Here is a 19,124-nt window from a genome sequence, read left to right on the forward strand (position 1 = left end):
AATGAAGACATATTCCACAATTTATTAGCTGATGTCGGTGATTATTGCACAGTAAATGGAATAAAATATCCGGAAAGGTGCCTGAAGAAGATATATCTACGGTGTCTTGAAACGTGACTTGTGACTTGTGCTGATACATGAAGTTCATTTTTCTCACAGAAGTTAAAGCAGAAGTTTCAGCCAGAATATGTGTCAGTCCGAGAGAATATAGCTATTACAATCGCTCATAAGGATTTTTTATGTTCGCGTGGTGCAAGAACAAAATAGGTGTTGACTTTGCGGCAGCATACATCTGTTAGGAAGAGACACCTTGCGGCAAAAAACCAGTTTCTGCTATGTTATTCACGGGAGTAGCAGTACGATCAAGTTTCCAGAATCGCCGGCTGAAAGACAAATTTTTTCGCATAAAATTTTTAGCGAGTCATATAATTATGGTGTACCAATTTTTATTCGAAAAATTTATTCTTACGCGATAATTGCTCAATAAGGCTCAATAAGGCAACTTCTATAAGGGTAAGCTCTGGGTCATACATTTTGAGAGATTGCCATTTTGAGAAAGTAATGTAAACAATGATGTGAATTCGCAATATTTAACAATAATGTCTTTCTTTATAGACACCCGAGTACTGAGGTGAGGTATTCCTGGGAAAACGTTTAATTACCGGGCGAAAAGATTGTGTACCGCTTGTCTGTCTTCTATTTTTCCAGTTATTCTGAAACTCGGTGTGCGGTCTGCGTCCAGTTTTGATGCAGTTTATGGGGTTCGAAATAAGGCAGTTTAGTCGAAACCTTTTTATTAACAGTTTCTTTGGTGCAAGGTTTCTTTCAAGCGCTCTTTGGCTTAGAATGAGTAATAGGTTGCCTATTATTCGCATTTATGGGGCTCTCGGGGCGGCCTGTTGCAGTTATCGCGCAAAAAAAGAAAACTGTTATTCCTGTTTCTTTCGAAGTCCAAGGGGAAAGGAGCAGCGGACACGTTGTAGCTTGTCGTCTTAGGCCTTGGTAACTGTTATAAAGAGGGGTCACTTGTAAGTGGGAGAAAAGGCAGAAATACGGCCACCGCCCTCGACGATACACAGCGGGGTTCTCCAGAGCACAGCCGTAATGAGAATGGGTAGGCGGGACGTATTTCTAGCGCACCTACAGGCAGTCCACCGCGCCTACTTAGGATAAAAACACAAAATGGTGAGAAGCAGTCAGTCGAGACTGCGCTCAAAAAAAAAAAAAAAGAAGAGCAGCTTTCGTGTTTCCGCAGTTCCTAACACCGAGGTTCCTTAGGTATAGGAGGTCGTAGAAGCGTCATTACGATGACAAGGACCAGCAGGAGAACCATACGTTACCCGGTGAGTCTGAGTGTTTCACAGTCCGGTACTTAAGGTTTCAAGACTCTAACCTAGTTTTATGGTCTACGTTGCGAATCTCACGTTACAAGTACAAAGGCTTGTCTTTTTACAGGCATTTATACACAAACTGAGATCTTGTAGTGTCATAAAAATTTGTCAGCCATTGCGCTTCTCTTTTTTCCTTGAGAACAGCTGTTTTGAAACACTTGCAGCTCTACAATTTTTTATTTTAAACTTGCTGTCCACACCATGTTACTGCTATATTTTGCTTTAATGGTTAACTTCTCATCTTTCATTGAACAAACTGCAAGCCACAAGACAGTGCGATGCATAAAGAAATGACATGCACAGCGCTTGTACAGTACACGTGAATCCTATACAAGCTATGATATATTCCACAGGTAAGCCATAAGTCACATCGTAAAAAAAAGTAATAAAAAGAAGAATCCTCGCAGGAGAAGGTGAAGATCAGATAATCTCTTGGTTTATAGCACGGCGAGCGATGGCCTGTTTATGTTTAACGTGCACGAAATGTAGTCGCTGACTCGCTTGCACATTGTTTCCGGAGTGGGCTTCTGAAAACAAAGGAAGTCAGAAAAAGAAGAAAAAACTTGGAGCGACGCTGCCTACACAGCACGAATCGTCAACCTCCAAGGATAAAAGCAGCGACAGCATTCAAGGGAGGCGCGTGCGGCAAGAATGGAGACAGATGACCAGGCCGGCGCGCGGGCTCCCCGGGTGGGCCTCGAGGGAACCCTACGGGGGGCGCTGGGAAACGCTTTTCCCAATTCGGCAAGAGGGGCTCGTTTTTGTTCAAAGCATAACAGTGGAAACGGCGTCAAGCGGCGCGCGCTCCACCCCGGGCCATTTCCCTCCAGGCAGGGCAGGGCGGAGTCGTTGCTCTTGCCGTTTCGAGGTGCCATCGCCGCGCCCTTTTATTGCTGCCTGGAGGCGCACAGGTGAAATAAAATCTCAGGTGTGCAGCTTGTCGTTTCATGGAATTCCTCTCCGTATGTCCTCTTTAAAGAGGAGCACCGCAGTCGCGTCTAAATGTAGCTGCGAAACGCAAGCTAGCACAAAAAAATGAAGCAGCAACATCATCAAAGCGATTGGAAAAGTTGGATGAATAAAAACAAATACACGCACCACGTTATTGAGATACACAATCAATTTTTATCGGTGCCTTTTTGAAGTCCGTAGTTAAAATTTTAGTCTCCTTCCATTCGTCTTCACAACTCAGAGTTCCGGCTCAAACTTTTCCTTTTATTGAGTTTTCTGTATCTTTTGTTAGTGATATCGCAAGGGCTGCTGTCGCATGGTCTGCGTTCTTTTGCCCAATTCAGAAACGTAAATGTTCAATTATTTGCATTTTCATTGGATTCAAATCGGAGCCACAAAGTGTGTACCCTTCGATAGATGCCAAGGTTACTTTTTTTAGTTCACAAACGTCTTAAAACTGCAAACAAATTCCACGAGAGACAGTTACAGTTCACGCTCTCTGCGATTACGCATTCTCATTTGCGTGACTTGTCGCGCAGTATTGCTTTTATGAGCGCGTTTTTAAACTGGGCTTGCACTTGAATGTGGCTAATAGATGTGGTCACAGCTTGAGGCTATCGATGGTTGGGAATAGTAGCCACCACTGCGTACCGCGCCATTACACCATCTAGAAAGTTCACTGTTTTGCCGCAGGATTTTTCCAATGAACTCGCCGCCGCTTGGTACGTTGTTTTTCGTGCGCTGACTTTCATTTCGCTAGCGCCGGAAATAAACAAGCCAGAAAAACAATGAATCCGATAAAAAATTCCTTTCTGTCTTTCACTTTCAGCGTCCCTTTATTGGTCGTTTCACTGTCCTGCTCCTAAAATTAAAGAGTGCTCGCGAAAAGTGAAGTGGCGTTAAAAAGAAAGTCGCCTGACCAGTACATAAAAAAAAATTGTAGCCAACGTCGTTGTTGACAAAGGGTGACAGCATGAAATGGCATTGTCGGAAACACTTGGTGCATTTTAACAATGCTCCCTTGCCGAGACATTGGATTAGGGTGGCGCATGTGATTCCGAGTGTTCGACGCATTCGATTCAGTTCTGTTGATTCGCGATTCATGTAATGGCGTTCATAATAGAACACGCAACAGTAAGCGAAGGCGCTGGCTGTATAGCGGTGCTAAGTATTATTTAACAGATTCGTCATGTGTGTTTGACATTCAGCCCAAAGCTGACCCTTCCTTCGACACATATGTTGTGTGTCCGCCGCATCTTTCTAGCGATCAGAACACTTGGGTTACGCGCTGCAGCGGTAGCCGGAAAAATGGTGGCTTCGCCGCCATAAAAACCTTTCAAGCCGCACGCTGCTCCCGCACTCGCGCCATGCCAGTTAGCTTGCGGGCGTAAAACGTTTCGCTGTTAACAGCTGGTTCTACCTCATGTCTACCCTCGGATTGCCGCGGTTACAGGACGACGTTCAACCGAGGTTCTCTAGAAATGAGCTAAAACCATTGCATGCACAAAAAATGACGAAATATTTAGCGTTGTTAGCCCAAATGCTAATCACGCAAGATCGCACTTCAATTTTCACTAGGTTTCGGTTTCGGTCTAGGGCTCAGATTAAGAGGGCAATGCAATAGCGGGTTGTTCTGGATCCATGGCGCACGGATGGATTTTGACGAAGCCATCGATATCCGAAGCACAGTGCAAAAGAGTGGCTGCTAAACACGAGGCATGATCGGCAGTGCCGATGATGTAGTGGTCTAACATAGTGGCCAGCGAACCTTATCTGCTCACGCCACCAGGGGTTCGAAACTAATTGGTGGTGATAGAATATTTTGAATAGCTGGCCATTAAGCCTGAAGCCAGGTTGCCCACAACCTGGTGGGAATGTTGCCACCTGCCCTCAGTGGCAGGTGGGCCACATTTCCATCAGGTTGTGGGCAACCTGGCTTCAGGCTTAATGACCAGCTATATCAGATGCTTCGGACAAAAAAACATCGGTGAAATCTGAGATTCGTGGTTTTAGTGCTGGAGCTGCAAACGAACAAGAAAAGTTGGGGCATTTGTCCTGGCCTATAAAGTAAAGGTTAGAAGACGGCATAGTTAAGGCCATCCAAAAAGTATGCGACAAACATTTCCTCGCACATTTACACAAGGAAGAACTTCTGCACATGAAACCAGAATAAGCATACCGCTCCAACGTCCTCAGCTAACCTGCGCACAATTATTCAGCAATTTTCACAGTACAGTGATCTAATATTGTTCTAGGTATCAACCCTTCAGTGACCCGGCAAGCGGCAGTCGACAATTTGTTTTTTACTTATCTGTATGTAAGACATGGTGACAGCAGTGCGTTTTTAAAGCGAAAGCTTTACTACTTGCACTTTCAGCCTTTGCCGTGGCGCGGCGGTGCCACCATTGACCTTTAGTTGACCTATGTGTGACGTCATATGTGACATCACGCCGAAGAGAAGGGCGACCGACTCGCGCCGTCGCAAGCCGCGGCGGTGGCACCACCGGCGCCTCACCCCTGCGCTCTCCGCTAGGAGCGCAACAGGTGCTTTGTGACGTCACGCCGAAGAGAAAGGCGACCGACTCGCGCCGTCGCAAGCCGCGGTGGTGCCACCACCGGCGCCTAACTCCTGCGCTCTCCGCTAGGAGCGCGATTGTGGCGTTGCGCTGAAGAGATTAGGCTCGACTCACGTCACTAGAAAGCAGTAGCTGTGCCAACCACCAGCGGCTTAACATTGCTTCGCGATCTCGCGCCGTCCGTGTGCGACGGCGGTGCACATGAACGGCGGCCTGACTGGACTGGATTGTACTGGACTGGATTGCATTGGATTGGATTAGAATTGATTAGAATAGATTACATTACATTAGATTACATTGGATTGGATTGTATAACAGATGCATCGCCACAAGTCTAACCACAAGCACCACCACCAGCTACACTACCAGCTGAACCATGGCGTAGGTACGGATATTGCTTTCGCAATTACCGGGCTTAACCAAGCTAAGCCACAGCGAATTTTTAGCTTTCGGTACTAAATTTAGTTTTTCCAGTTCATTTTAATAAGTATTGTACCTATCAAACCAGCCACTCATATCTGCCTCTTCTAGACTGAAGACGGGCAACCTTACATGAATATTGCGGATATTGTATAGGGATTGAAAAAACTTACTTTCAGGCATGAAGTAACCGAAACACGACCCCTGGAGCCTTTGTGTGAAGTCTCTGCATCCGGCGCGTCTGAGCGAGGCACACTGAGCATCCCCGCAGCCTTAAACCGAGAGAGAGAGATAGAGAGGTGGTACGAGGGAAGGCGGCTAGCATAACAAAGTAGAGGTTCCGGTCGGGTATTCAGCACTGGGGAAAAGGATTATAGGTTATAAAAAGATGAACAGAGGTCAAGCACGCCAATTATCTGGTGTGAGGGGCAATCACCACCTGTTTCACAAAAACGGGGTCCTCGGGAACAAGGCTACTTTATTTGCCAGTATATTTTTAGGAGGTGCCCAATAACAGCCACAGGCCTTTTACAATGTGGCACTGAGAGCAGTGGAAAGAAATAAACACTAAAAAACAATAATAAAGAAGCAATGGAAACGATGCTAATGATAAGAATGAATGATACAAGTAGTTATAGTTCAGAGGTCTGAGTCCTAGCGCACACAGGAAGTTTCGCCTAAAAGAGCAAAAATTTGATGAAATATATCATGAGCACATGGATACATGGCATTATGCGTGTACGTCATTTGAACTTAGTTTGAACAGTGACACGTCAAACACACGGATTTGTCGCACTGGCCATGCAGAAACCCGTAACTTCATCAAACATGCTAAATCCATGCAGTCAATGCATCTATACAAACACTGGAAGAGGAAGACAATGTCCCACGACTGCCGTCTAGTCTCCAAGTAGGTCAGCGCTGAAACACGTAAGGAAGCCCTGCAGTCGTCTCGGGGAAGAGACAAGCAGACCGCGCGACACATTGTAGTTCTCACAAAAACCTTTCTGCCCTTTCGAGGGTTTGCGAAGTGCGGTCGATCGAGTTTTATTCTACAGGGGCATACTCATGCCTCGGCCGTACAAGCCTCTGGTACAAGGCACCATGGCACGCAGTACTTCGTACCATGCCACGCGTGCTCAGACTTCCGCTCTTACCTTCCTTCAGATTATGAGGCAAAAACAGAACTTAGCATGTAAGTGCACACTTAAGTTAGCCATAGGAAACTTCCATATATAGCAGTGTTGAGCAAACCGAGACGTCACCGCAAATTCCCGCCGTAAAGGTCAGATAAAAACCAACTAAATCGTTGCACTGTTCTCTCGGCAACTGTAACCAGAAAAAAAAAACTTTACCCCTGATATTGAATGATTCCAACGACCATGGGCGATAACAAAGCAGCTACTTTACGCCAATAAATTAGCTACTTTAGGCTAATTTCCAAAGTACCACAGACTTTCGGCCATCGCCGCAGCCTGTCGGGCGGCGGGCATGCGCGCGATCCATTATTTTTTTTAAACCATGTGTCCTTCAGTCTCAGGTGTGCTGATATAGTTGAAATCGAAAATAAACGCATTTTCCTACCCCTGTTTAAGTAGCGAGCAGCAGATTCCCCCGTAATGACCTGATTATTAAGAGATTAAGAACACTCGGCAAGTTAGGTTTTGCACGTAAACGATGCCATAAAAGTCTGTTTTTCATTCTATCTCAACTTATTTGACAAATACCACCTGCGCACTGAGTTCACATCCTCTTCGGTTGAGTTGCAGTCGGGAAGGGAGGGGATTATGTGTAATATCTCTAGGTGGTCACCATACTTGGATATCTAAGAGTGAGAAAACTTTGTACTTAAATATATTTGATGAAGAGATTCATAGAAGAGTCCCCGAATTGGATCCCTAGAGAACCCCCAATCTTATAATAAAGGAACGGAACATTTGTCCACCGCGGCTAACGCTAGCGTCAACGACGATGGAGTGGTTCTAAACGGCAAAACAGACGAACGCCACACATAGAATTTACCAAGCCTTTTACGTGTTCGCTTGCGAGAGAAAGCGAACTTTATCGTCATTCGGCACATGCTCCCCGCGAAATCTTGACGGAGAGAGCAGCGCCGTGGTGCGGCCCTGCAGCCGCTTTAACGGCCAGAGACGTGGGTAGTGTATTTTTAAAAACGTTTGTACTTAGACAGTGTACGAGAATAGTTAACGTTGTAATAAAAAAAGAGTTAAAAATTCGTCAATAAGGGTTGCGAAAGAATCACGAAATTTATGGACCATGGTCTCTAAAGTATAGTTTGGAGATTAGCCGAAAAAATGAGTATGCAGTTGGCAAAGTGCATCATGAATTTTTAACTGATTTCATGGACTAGCCTGTCTTTTTTGTGAATAATCAGATAATCGATATTCAGCGCTCTGACTTTCAAGCCAGCTTAAGGCTGCGTTTCTCTAAGCCCTGCATTGCTGTCTGCTGATTACGAATGCTGGTCGGGTCGGTTAAAGAAATTCTGAAGGTGTATCGTGTGCCTCGGTATCTTTTTTAGGTAGCCAACTCAAACTAACTTTCGGAACTGAAACGCAAACACTCCTTAGCTATATTTTATCTTCTACAGCACCACATTCTTTTCAACTCGCTTTAGTGTGTACATCTCACTGGCTTTATCACACACAAACTTTGATCACGCAGGTAAAAGAGTAGAGCTGAAAGCACAAAAGCAAATTTTTATGCTTTGTTCATAGGCACTGTTCACCTTTAATTACGGCCTGATAGTACCTGACAAATGCACCATTGTGGCGACGCACAACAGCCGGTACTTGTCTCTCAGAAATATCTAATTCAATCTTCTTTGTAAACTTAGGTTTACATTCTTCATACAATCCTACTGAAAAAATCTTTACTCTCTTTTTTCTTTATTTTTCCTAAAAACGTTTTGAAACAGTTTACAAGGGGCACATTTTTTCTTTGCCTACGTGCCTTGGATAAGGACACTGTTCGCTCTTTCTAAGTTTAAAGGACTGTTTTGCAATGTACCAATTGCTACACTCGGCGCTTCAGTATTACCACAGCAAGATCAGACAGTGTAAACCACACTTTTCTGAAGGAATAAATTGTTAGCCTAAAGCGCTTTGCTAGGCGCCGCGACGCCTTCGGGCCACAAAAACGCCTTCTCTAGAAATGTGCGCGAAAAGCAAATATTTTGCTGAAATTTGGCAATCAATAGGAGTCAGAAGATGTCTTTGCCGAGATGCCGATATAATGCGATTTTTAGGCTGCTCTTTTCTACTGTTCTATTTGTCTGTCCTAGATCAGACCTCTAAGCTCTTCAAATTTTTTAAAGTCTAGTGCTCGGCCATGCAACCATGGTGTATTGGGACATTTGGCAGAAATGTTACTAGCCATTATAACACGCACACACATAAAGCCACACGGGCTTCGATCACGTCACAGAAGTGAGGCAACAAGGTACCCGCGAGCAATTTCCGTTGTCAATCGATATAGAAATCGTTAGAAAACGTGACCGTCAGCGTTTTTAAGCCGTTCTTACGAAACATGGCTAGCTAGGGCATTATCTGGGCTGTCGACACTCCGGTGTGAGTGGTTTTGCAAGGAGGGGTGACGGTCACTGAGAAGCAGAGCGATTTTTTTTTATTGTCGTGCCTGGTTGCTGTTGCTCAGAAAAGCCTCTCAGGTTTTTTCGAAGTAAAAAAGAACCTAACTCGTGTGGATTAATAGCGCGAAAATGATTTAATTTCCGCTAGTCCCTTAGCATGCTGGTATGCAAGGAATCTTAAGGTTCTATTTGTAAAAGTGTTCAAGGTAAAACTAAATCAGAAATATTCTTCCAGGCAGACCGCAAATAATTTGTTGACACTTGATTCTCATCTCGAGCCATCTGTTTTTTTGCGTGCAAACAATGATGAATGACTGGCTGCAAGGAGATACGAACATGGAAGCATAATTGGATAAAAAAACTTGTGTTCAGGCTGTTTCTTTTACCAAAGAACGTTGGCAGAATTATGCTTGAGATATACCAGACTACTTTAAATTATATCGAACAGAGATGAAGACAAGAGACAATCTAATCAAAGCGAAGCGAAAGCAGACGGTCAGACTCGGATTCTTCTGGGATGTATCGCACTAGATGAATAAAAAGTGTCCGGAACACACGAAAAACGATCTAGGTGCACTGGTGCCATGTCCTCCAATAATAACCTTATTTGACTGGTATGTATTGTATTACGCCAATTGAGCTTAAACTTCAACAAGAGTGGTCTCATTCTAACAGATAAAGCCAAGGGTGCCGCTTTCAGTTCTCGCTCTGGAATCCTTTGAAAATGGTTGTCATCAATACTACGCAGTGCGCTCTGAAAGGAGGAGAAAGAAAATTCCCGCACGACCATTGAAGATGCTGCGAATTTCAGGCCTGGCTGTTTGGTACACGCACTTCATACTGGCGTTCTAAATTGAACGCCGTGGATGGCATACGCCAACCAGTGAAATTCGTTGCAGCTTCAGAGTTTTTCGAAAACCAAACTCGTTATGTCGATAGGATTGACCGCTCGAACCCTTGAGTGACATCATTTTGGTAAGTGTGAATTTCGTCTTATAGCTTCTACTTCACCAGCACGGAGTTTTTTATCCTAGCGCCATTGCTTCATATACTGAGCTCGCGTGGGAGAATCGTCTCTCTGCTTAAAGGGAAGCTGAATCTGTTTTCTGAAAATTCGGTAGGCTTCAAGAGCCGGAATGTACAAGGCGCGTTTGAAAAGCGAGCAAAATTCTTTATATTTTCGGCAGGCTTTAAAATTTTGGCGTAATCGCAGATGGAAGCTAACACAAAGTCTACACTCGGCCGCAGAGGCATCTGCTATGCGGAGAAGCCAGGTGATGACGTCATCCATGGAATAAGAAACGTTTCCCCTGCTTCCGCCCGTATCCTTCAGTGTCTCGCCCAGTGCACTGCTAAAGAGTGCAGCGAGGGCGGGAATAGTGCTAGTGTTGGTTGGTGTCTTGGAAGCAAGCGTTTTTGGATTGAAAATGCACCATGCCCGCAAATAACACCAACGTTTATCCCCAACCACGTTCTATGCACTGCGAAGAAACCTGAACGCCGTCCTTATTTCGCGATTACGCAATCTTTTTGAACACTACAGAAAAAAAAATGGTGAAGTTTGACGGGAGTTTTACACACAACGAGTTTTTATAAGCTCGTCAATTTCTAAGTTGCAATTTCGGGTCTTCACGTAAATTTGGCTCGCGCTTGCAGCGGCGTTCGCGAAGATCCCCAGAGTGCTGCTTTGGGCGACCAACCTTCTCTGCCACAGTAACTACTGACTAAGTGATGAGGCGCACATTAGCCACGTGCTACGATCCAAAGAACACGCGGCATGCCATGAATTTGTCATTTGATAGTTAATCCGAACGCCATGCATGGTGAGCACGACCTACCTTCGGTAGTGCAGCTAGCGTTGTGAAAGAGTCTTGAGGAGGTTTCAAGTAGAGAAAAATGGCTGCCAGCTGTAAGCACATGCATATCTAGAAGGAGCAGTAACAACTCAGGTGTCAGTGGCCACAACCCTGCGGCAGGTGTCAGTAATAAATACGAATTTACTTTTTCCCTATAGTCAGGCACACCCTGCGGAATTGCATTTCATTATATCTTTTTTAATGATACTTTTCTGTACACTGGAGAACCGGCATTTTTCCTGGTATGGCAGATGATTTTGTCCTGACACAACCGGCTTTGACAAACATAGTTGGAAAGACGGTAGGCCAAATATGGATTCTCCCTGTCCGCATAGGTAAGAATAAGGCAGCCCGTAGGTTCCGGTCACCAGCGACGATCTTGCACGTCCTTTGGTATTCAACTGAGGCTTAGGCACTAGGGTAATGCCGGTGAAAATTCGATACAGAGCAGATATTTCACCCCAACGCGGCCCTTCCTGTCAGGCTGATGGCAACTTGTCCCCATTCGATAAGCATGACATTTCTTCTTTGCGTTCGCTGTCACCGGAATTCAGCTTTTAAATCCCGATGCGTACATATACGCAGGCTTGAAATTATGAGTAGCAAAACTTTGCTCTCTAATGCACGGCTTCCTCACAGTGCACCTACCTTAGCGCGAGACCCGCTTGCATGCGTGCTCTCTCTCTAGAAATAAATGAAAGACTTCAAGCCTCCAAAAGCATGCTGTAGACTTTCGAACTGCATAGTAGCCGGATGATAACGCAATCAGCCCTGTTGATTATTCTGCCAAATTTTATAGCGCGGGAACAAAACACAGTACAAAACAATACACACACAGAAGTCAACTATTTTCCCTCCTGCATGCACAGTTCCTGAATTTGCTGTCTGAAATTGCCGAACGCAAAAAAATAATAAAATGTCCGCATTGGAAAGGACACACTGCATACAGGACTAGATTCACAGCAAATTTACGCATGTTCGAGGCATAGCTTCCCGTATTTCTTCAGTAGATTTGCCACAGCCCCAGTTTTCGATGCCGTGCAGGGGAGTAGCAGAACGACACGATTCCACCATTGGGCCCCTGCATTCGTTACTATTACATGGAGCACGCCTCAGTGCAAACAAGAAGTGATGCGTGTCTTCATCTATTAGCCGTACTAGGACATCGTGGCGCCAGGTAAAGCCTCGTTCTGGGTTCCTCCCAATGGTTTTCCCATTCCTCCTAATTTTCAACCCAGTTTTCCTTGTTCCATTTGTATCTTCTTAGATATCCTCACCGTCTCAAGGACCAACTGTTTCTTCTCTCTTTAGGCGCTAAGATATTCGCCAGGCAGAGGCGTGCTAATCCAACATCAAACATTTAGAAAACCGCGCATCGAAACCCATCGAATCCTCTGTCGCTTCACTTGGAAGTGTTAGTGCATTCTTGCTAGGGTACGTAGATGAACTACAATGAGGCCCGAACTCCAGTTAAGCTGTAGAGACAAGCAAAACCCACTGCTCTGAGACGAGACTTAGACACTTGCATTTAGGCATTTGCGATTCGTTTGGTTTTTTTATCTGCTGGAGCTCGCGGGCGGGCATCCGTCCAGGCAGCAGCTGGCATGCTTTCTGTACTATAAATAACTGAGATAGTACCTTACGGTCGTTATCTCAATACGAGCTTGCGTTCTGTAAAGGGGCTTTGTGTGTGTATGTGTGAGAATGCATTGCATTATACTTGACCTGGTTTCTTTAAACTTGATAACGGGCTGAAAGCTATCAATGAACGACTTTTCTTTGATGTTTTGAAATAGGCGCTTCGCACGCCGGAGCAGTGTGCCCAGCAGCTGTGACATAAACCATGCTTTCTCTATAGTACACATTGTACATACGTATGTGTCTGCGTGTTAATAATGAACATCTCCCGAACGTCACAGAGCAATATTGTACTTGCATTCCCGTTTTAGCTCGTTTTTATTCGAAGCATATTACTAGAGCTACACTACAGCCCGTCGAGCGCGGCGGTGGAGCTACCATTGACCTTTAGCGTGACCACGTGACACCACGTGACAACATGACGTCACAGCAGCGGAGAGATGGGCTGCCGGCTCGTGCGGTCGGCCGCGGCGGTGGAGGCTCCACATCAGAGGCGCGGCGGCTGACCACGTGACAACATGACGTCACAGCAGAGGAGAGATGGGCTGCCGGCTCGCGTGGTCGGCCGCGGCGATGGAGGCTCCACATCAGAGGCGCTGCAGCTGACCACGTGACGCTACAGCAGCGGTATAAAGCTGAGCTTGCCTCGCTCTCCGGGTGCCAAGAATGCTGTTGCAGCCGGTGCTGGGGCAGCGGTTGTACACTCTGCATTGAATTCACCGATGATCCCGTATATAGCTGCCACGTCAATCCTTGCTACACTTCTAGTGGTTCTATTAAAATGACCAAGTATTCACCCAAGGAAAGCCATGTATTACCAAGCCTAGCCATCAATATGCTTCGCATCTGACTAGGCTTAACCTTAGCTAAGCTTCAGCCATTTTTTTTTCTCCAGAGCAACAGTGGAGTGGAACCCACTGCTATTTAATACTAATTTTAATGACTGTCAATAAATTTGAAGCCAAGCTAACTAAACTTTATATTTTACCTAGAAATACGTAGCTGCTACTTCAAAGATGACAAGTTGTCTAATCACAATCTAATGTTCCGCGATGTAGTGCACCTGTTTTATCGAGCGGATGTGGCAAAATTAATGAGGCTCTGATCTCTTTTGTTTGTTGCTTCTTGTTTTCAGTTGTGTGTTTTCTTTTGTCATTTCTGTGTGTGGTGTCTTTTTGAGTGAGGCTCCACAACTATCCGGTTTATCTTGATTTGTAGCCACCCTGTAACAGCCTCTGGCCAACAGTATGGAGAAATAAATAAATAAATAAATAAATAAATAAATAAATAAATAAATAAATAAATAAATAAATAAATAAATAAATAAATAAATAAATAAATAAATAAATAAATAAATAAATAAATAAATAAATAAATAAATAAATAAATAAATAAACGCTTAACGTGCATGGCAACTGCCTGAACTTTCGCGTTAAAAATAAACTCTTTGCCCAGAAGATTATTGAAGAAATGTGAACGTACTGATCACGTTCATTTACTTTCACCAGGTGTTTTAGTGAAGCCCGCCACTGGTTTAAAAAATGGGCCTTCGAAAGAAAATTATTTTTTTCTGCATTTTATTACCATTGTTGCTAAAAGACCGGATAATCGCATCCATTTGTCAGTTGGTTAACTAAGATGTAATAGCTACTTTTTAATTAGTTGGATGCGTGGTGGTAATTACAGTTTTTTAGCTGGTGGATATTAATAGCCATAGCAGTTTTTAGGACTCCATAAACGCAATTTCCTACAGTGCTCCGGCTGAACAAGCCTTGACTATTTCTCGCGCGATCCGAAAATCCCGCTCCCGCGAAAAGCACTCAGTACGTTCATCAAATTTCGCCATTCCGGGGCACAGTTGCCAGGTGGAATTTTATGCCAACCCTTGGCGAGTGTAGCGGAAGCAGCTCGGTCGTGGTAGAGCAGATCACGTGGCACCTGTGCCATGTAGTGACGTGATTTGATGAACGTATCCGACTGCTCAATGAAACCGCTGGATTTTAGATTTGCGCGAGAAATAGTCGTTGTTTGTTCATCTACATCAACATCTGAGATCGTGTGCATGAAGTTCTAAAACCTTATCGGGCTAATATTAAAAGCCTGCTACAAACCTCTACTTCCAACCAGGCGCCCAAATTATTTTAACTTTAGGAATTTGTTTACCCGTCTTAATATTTGAAGCTATTCACGCGTTTCCTGGTGTCCGCCAACACTGGCATTAATATGCAGCCAAAGGCATATTGCTATTACAAAAAGGTTGTTTTTTAAATTTCTAGCGGGCTTCCCAAAACACCTGTAATAAAAACATGTTCGCAAAAATGATGTGGCGGTGCTGCCGCTTGATGTCCTTCATAGTTCCCTTTTTGATGATGTATTAGACCTTTCATCACGTTTATCAGCTGTTTATTCTTCTTGTCATCCGCCCCTTTAACGAAAACTTCGCGCTGAATTTGTTTTCAAAACTCCCCTGCTAACCTATCCGTGCAGACTGTCGGATTGCGCTGTCTCTCGCAAGGAGTCTTGATCATTGTATTCACACAAAATCGAGTCAGTATCATCTACCACGGAAGGCCTACTTATTCTTTTTAAATTTTACTCTAGTTCCATTCTGTGCTTCTTATTTGCGGGGCCCGGCCTGATTTTTCAGCTGGCTTACTTCGCTCGAGCGTCAAAGAAAAGTACCCAGCGCCCCCACTTGCACGCGCGGAAGTTATGAATATTAACAAACTCGTAATTTCCACTTCCATCGCGCTCCATGCACTTCGGTCTAGCGTGGGGCGGACCTTAACGAAGACGTACGCCCACCAGCAAACGCGTCGCGTTCCGGTGAGGCGGACACTTATAATCAAAGGCCGCGCGGGCGTCCGCTCTGCTCAGCCCTCGTCCGCCAGCTTTGGTGCCTATAAAGCGTAATGGCTATCGCATCAAGTTCTGGAGTCAGCCTCTCATCATGATATCTTTTTCTTCCTGCTTTCTTTTCCTTTTCCTTTCTTTTTGCGATCATCTAAACAAAATTTTAGAAGCTAAACGCGAGCGAAAACCGAGTCCGCGATCGATACCTTAATGCAGGCGACAGCTTAGACACTCCATAACGCTGCATAAACTGCGACGCGTCGTGGTCGTTATAATTGCGCAAAAAAGCTGAAGTGTTTGCCCTTTTTCGTTTTATTTTTCTGCGACGCACCAAACCGCTTCTTGAAGGCCACTTCACCGTCGTCGCGTTTTACATTCGAAAAGTATCATCTTATGGCTTTTAGTTTCTACAGATTTGAAGGCGTTTTATGCTGTTATTGTTTTAACAGCATTCCAAGTAGCAAGCAATTATCACGGTCCCTCCCCTCCCCTCGTTACAGGCGTCTGCGAGGCGCGTAAGCGCATGAAATTTCGTTTTATCTGTCTAGTCTTGGACTGATAAATATGTTCTCGTAGCTAAGAGCTGCCGTGCAGTCTTTAAGAAAAATGCTACCACAAGCTTCAGTAGCATGATTTTACTGACATATTTTTCGTTAAAACTAGACACCATAAACTGCGTATCTTCAAGAGCCCTCTGCCAGTCAGAAATGCTTGTCAACGTGAGCTCTGAATTTATCTGCACACTGCAGAACACTAACCACGTCCGCTTTTCAGGTGTGCCGATTGCGCATCACCTAGCTTTATTGCTCCACATTAGCCTACCTAATACACGTTCATAAAATTCAAGTATTTTATTGGAAAAGCTTTGCTTCTTTACAGAACGCTCTGAAGGTTGATGTCAGATATGCGATGCCTTGTTTTTGTAGGATGTTGTATAAGAGCTTCAGTTTGAAGGAGTTTTTTCTTGTCTGTCCCCATGCATGACCAAGTGTAAGCATTGTAGTTGGATATAAGGAGTGCGCTCAAAATGTGCGTACTCGCAAGACCCAGATGCTGCCCTGTTTTATTGATTACGCGTGAGACCAAGGGAACACACTGAAAATGAGTCCCCACTTTCGTATTCCGTAATTGCAGTTTTTTTCTTGCGACACCGCTGACAACACCTGCGGTTTACCGAATTTGTAGGCAAGAGGACCAAGTGCTTAGAAAGGATGCGTAGAGAGGTGCTAGAAAGCGTGCGTCGTAAGACACAAGAGGAGGCTAGAAATAGCTTGAACTCGGAGGGTGTCTGTGTATCAATTAAGTCAGTGTGGGCGTAGGTAGCGCGCAGGCAACTGCTGAGGTGGACACCACATTCGTAAGCACAGGTACGCGTCATCCACTCAAAATATCACGACAGTGCGTGGCATACACTAACTGTTGTTCCTCTATCCCCGTTTACAGCCGCTTATCCATTTTCTGGTAGCTCGGCTCAGGTGTCCACTTGAAGTAATACAGTCACAGCACCTTTCCTTGCCTTTAAACCGTGGATACCCTACCAATATTGTGAAGAAACAGACGGAGGCTGATTTAAAAAGCGGATTGAGCCCGATACTCTAAAAAAGTCAGGCGCGAAAATAGAAAAAAAGTATGCAGACTTTTTTGTCATCTGCAGGCTGCGAAGTTGTAGAGTCCTTTCGGTTTCCTGAGATATGCTTCGAAAGAATATTGAGGAGATGCAAAAAGGTGGCAATAAAAAATACTAACCCTACGAATTATCACTAAGCAATCAGTTAAAGGTTAAGGCAAGGCAAGACGCAGAAGCTATCTGATTTCTTGGCCGACACTTGAAGTGCGCCGTGGGGAAAACGAAAACGTGACCGATGGAAGGCATAGAGAGACGCTGTTGTGACCGACTGCTGAAAAATTTTTGTCGCCGGCCTTCTTTAACCTGGACTGACATCGCCGAGAGCACGAGTGCCTTTTTTTGGAAGTGGTTGTCGGTTACACTTCTCTGTAGTATCTGCTGATATACATCTGAGTAGTGTTTCATTGCGATAATAGCGGTGAAGGTACGCAGGTACGTAATCCTTTCTAAGCCTTTCATTTTTTCTAAGCCTTTCTTTCAAAGTTAATAAAAAAATATAAGGTTCACGTTATACCTTGCACTCCATCCAGATATTTTACACTGATTGGCGTATATGAATGATTGCGCATGCGAACGTTATATGATACGCGACCGGGTGACGACTTTACTGCGACCTCCAGCCATCGTTATGGGAATTCTAAGAAAAAGACGACTTCGTTCAATCTGCCCTAGCTTGCAACAATCAATCACAGAAAGTTAAAACGGGATACCTTGTGTTTGTTGCCGCATTACCACGACAAGACGCGCCAGCAAAGTGGACGCCTTACGCAGAGCACCAAGTACCGCATGTAACACAAAGCAAAACTCTCTCTTACCAAAAGCGGCAAAAACACCAGATAGCTTGAACAAAGGAATTTCCAACAGCTCGGGATGTTCGTGGTGGGTTATGCTGTCGTGCGCGAGCGTGTACATTTTCTGGCGTGGAATATAAATGGAACATTATACGAGGTCCATGCCTAGGCGCGAGGAAGCCGAGCGGTTTGCTAAGAAGAATGCGCACAATTCCCGCACAAAAGCAGCGAATGCTTTGTTCTGACTGAAATGCCGAATGGAAAACTAGAGCATGCATGCCAGTTGCCACTTTGTTGTAGTGTATGCTCACCCCTGCTCGCAGCTTTTCGAGCACGCCTCTAGGAAACAAAAGACGGGCATGCAGGAGCCAGATAAAAGCGAACTTGGCGTTCTCGACAGGAAGCAGCGAAGCTCCCTGCGTCCATATATATATATGTATATATATATATATATATATATATATATATATATATATATATATATATATATATATATATATATATATATATATATATATATATATATATATATATATATATATATATATATATATATATATATATATATATATATATATATATTTGCTTTCCGAGTGTTTTTTTATTTGTTTGCAATTTCTGCTACTTTAAAGTTTATTGCATTTAGTTATTTGAAATCTTTTCCTTGAGCTTGCTTTCCTGAGGTCAGAAGTGTCGTCTTTCATAGAGCTTTTTGGAATCTCGGCGATAAAACTAGCAAGGACCCTGCGATTTTGAGCGCCTCTCTTCGGACAGCGGCTTCTGTTGTCGACCGAGCTTTGTTTATTTCTCGGTGCATTGTCGCCAAATGGCATTAAATTGGGGAGCGGAAAAATATCATGCTGTGTTTCCTTCCAGAAACTTCAGTACAAGAGTCTAGGTGTTTGCTATACTGTTATAGGCGTTTTGCAACTCAGTGTAGGGAAATACTGGCGGAGAAATTAAAAGTTAGAGGTTAAACACACATCTTTGGCAAAAATTGCAGCGCTCATACATTTCTCCTTTGTTTTAATTTGAATAAGCAGACAGGTAGCACGAGTTGATTTTAGTCTTCACTGCTGTCTGGTTCCTATTGCAAATTGTGAAGTAGAAGGCTAAGGTGAACCTTTAGATATTTCGCAAGTACTCTCGTCACAGTTTGTGCGTTGCTGAAGTGGGCCATTGATTTAATCTCACCTGCTTGTCCAGTCGTTTAAGTGCTCAAGAAGATTACTTTTCATATGGTTTCTTATTAGGATGTTTGACGTGCCGAAGTAACAAGTGGGTTATGGGAGACTTCGTAGTACACGGTAGCAGAAAAATATCGGCAGCCTGGAATTCTGGAATTTCAGACGTGCACTGACATATGTGGGCCTGCACAACGTTCATTCTTGTGTATCTTGTACCTTCGTAG

The 19,124-nt window shown here is 44.3% G+C and overlaps 1 protein-coding gene across 2 annotated transcripts in view; it reads left to right on the plus strand.

Moving 5' to 3' along the window:
• The window catches only part of LOC149371475 (cell adhesion molecule Dscam2-like), a 228,413-nt gene that overhangs the window by 167,611 nt on the left and 41,678 nt on the right, over positions 1-19,124 (plus strand). The window lies entirely within an intron of this gene.

This window comes from Amblyomma mixtum, chromosome 1 (assembly GCF_055824585.1).
Source record: "Amblyomma mixtum isolate Tamu chromosome 1, ASM5582458v1, whole genome shotgun sequence".
NCBI classification, from domain to species: domain Eukaryota; kingdom Metazoa; phylum Arthropoda; class Arachnida; order Ixodida; family Ixodidae; genus Amblyomma; species Amblyomma mixtum.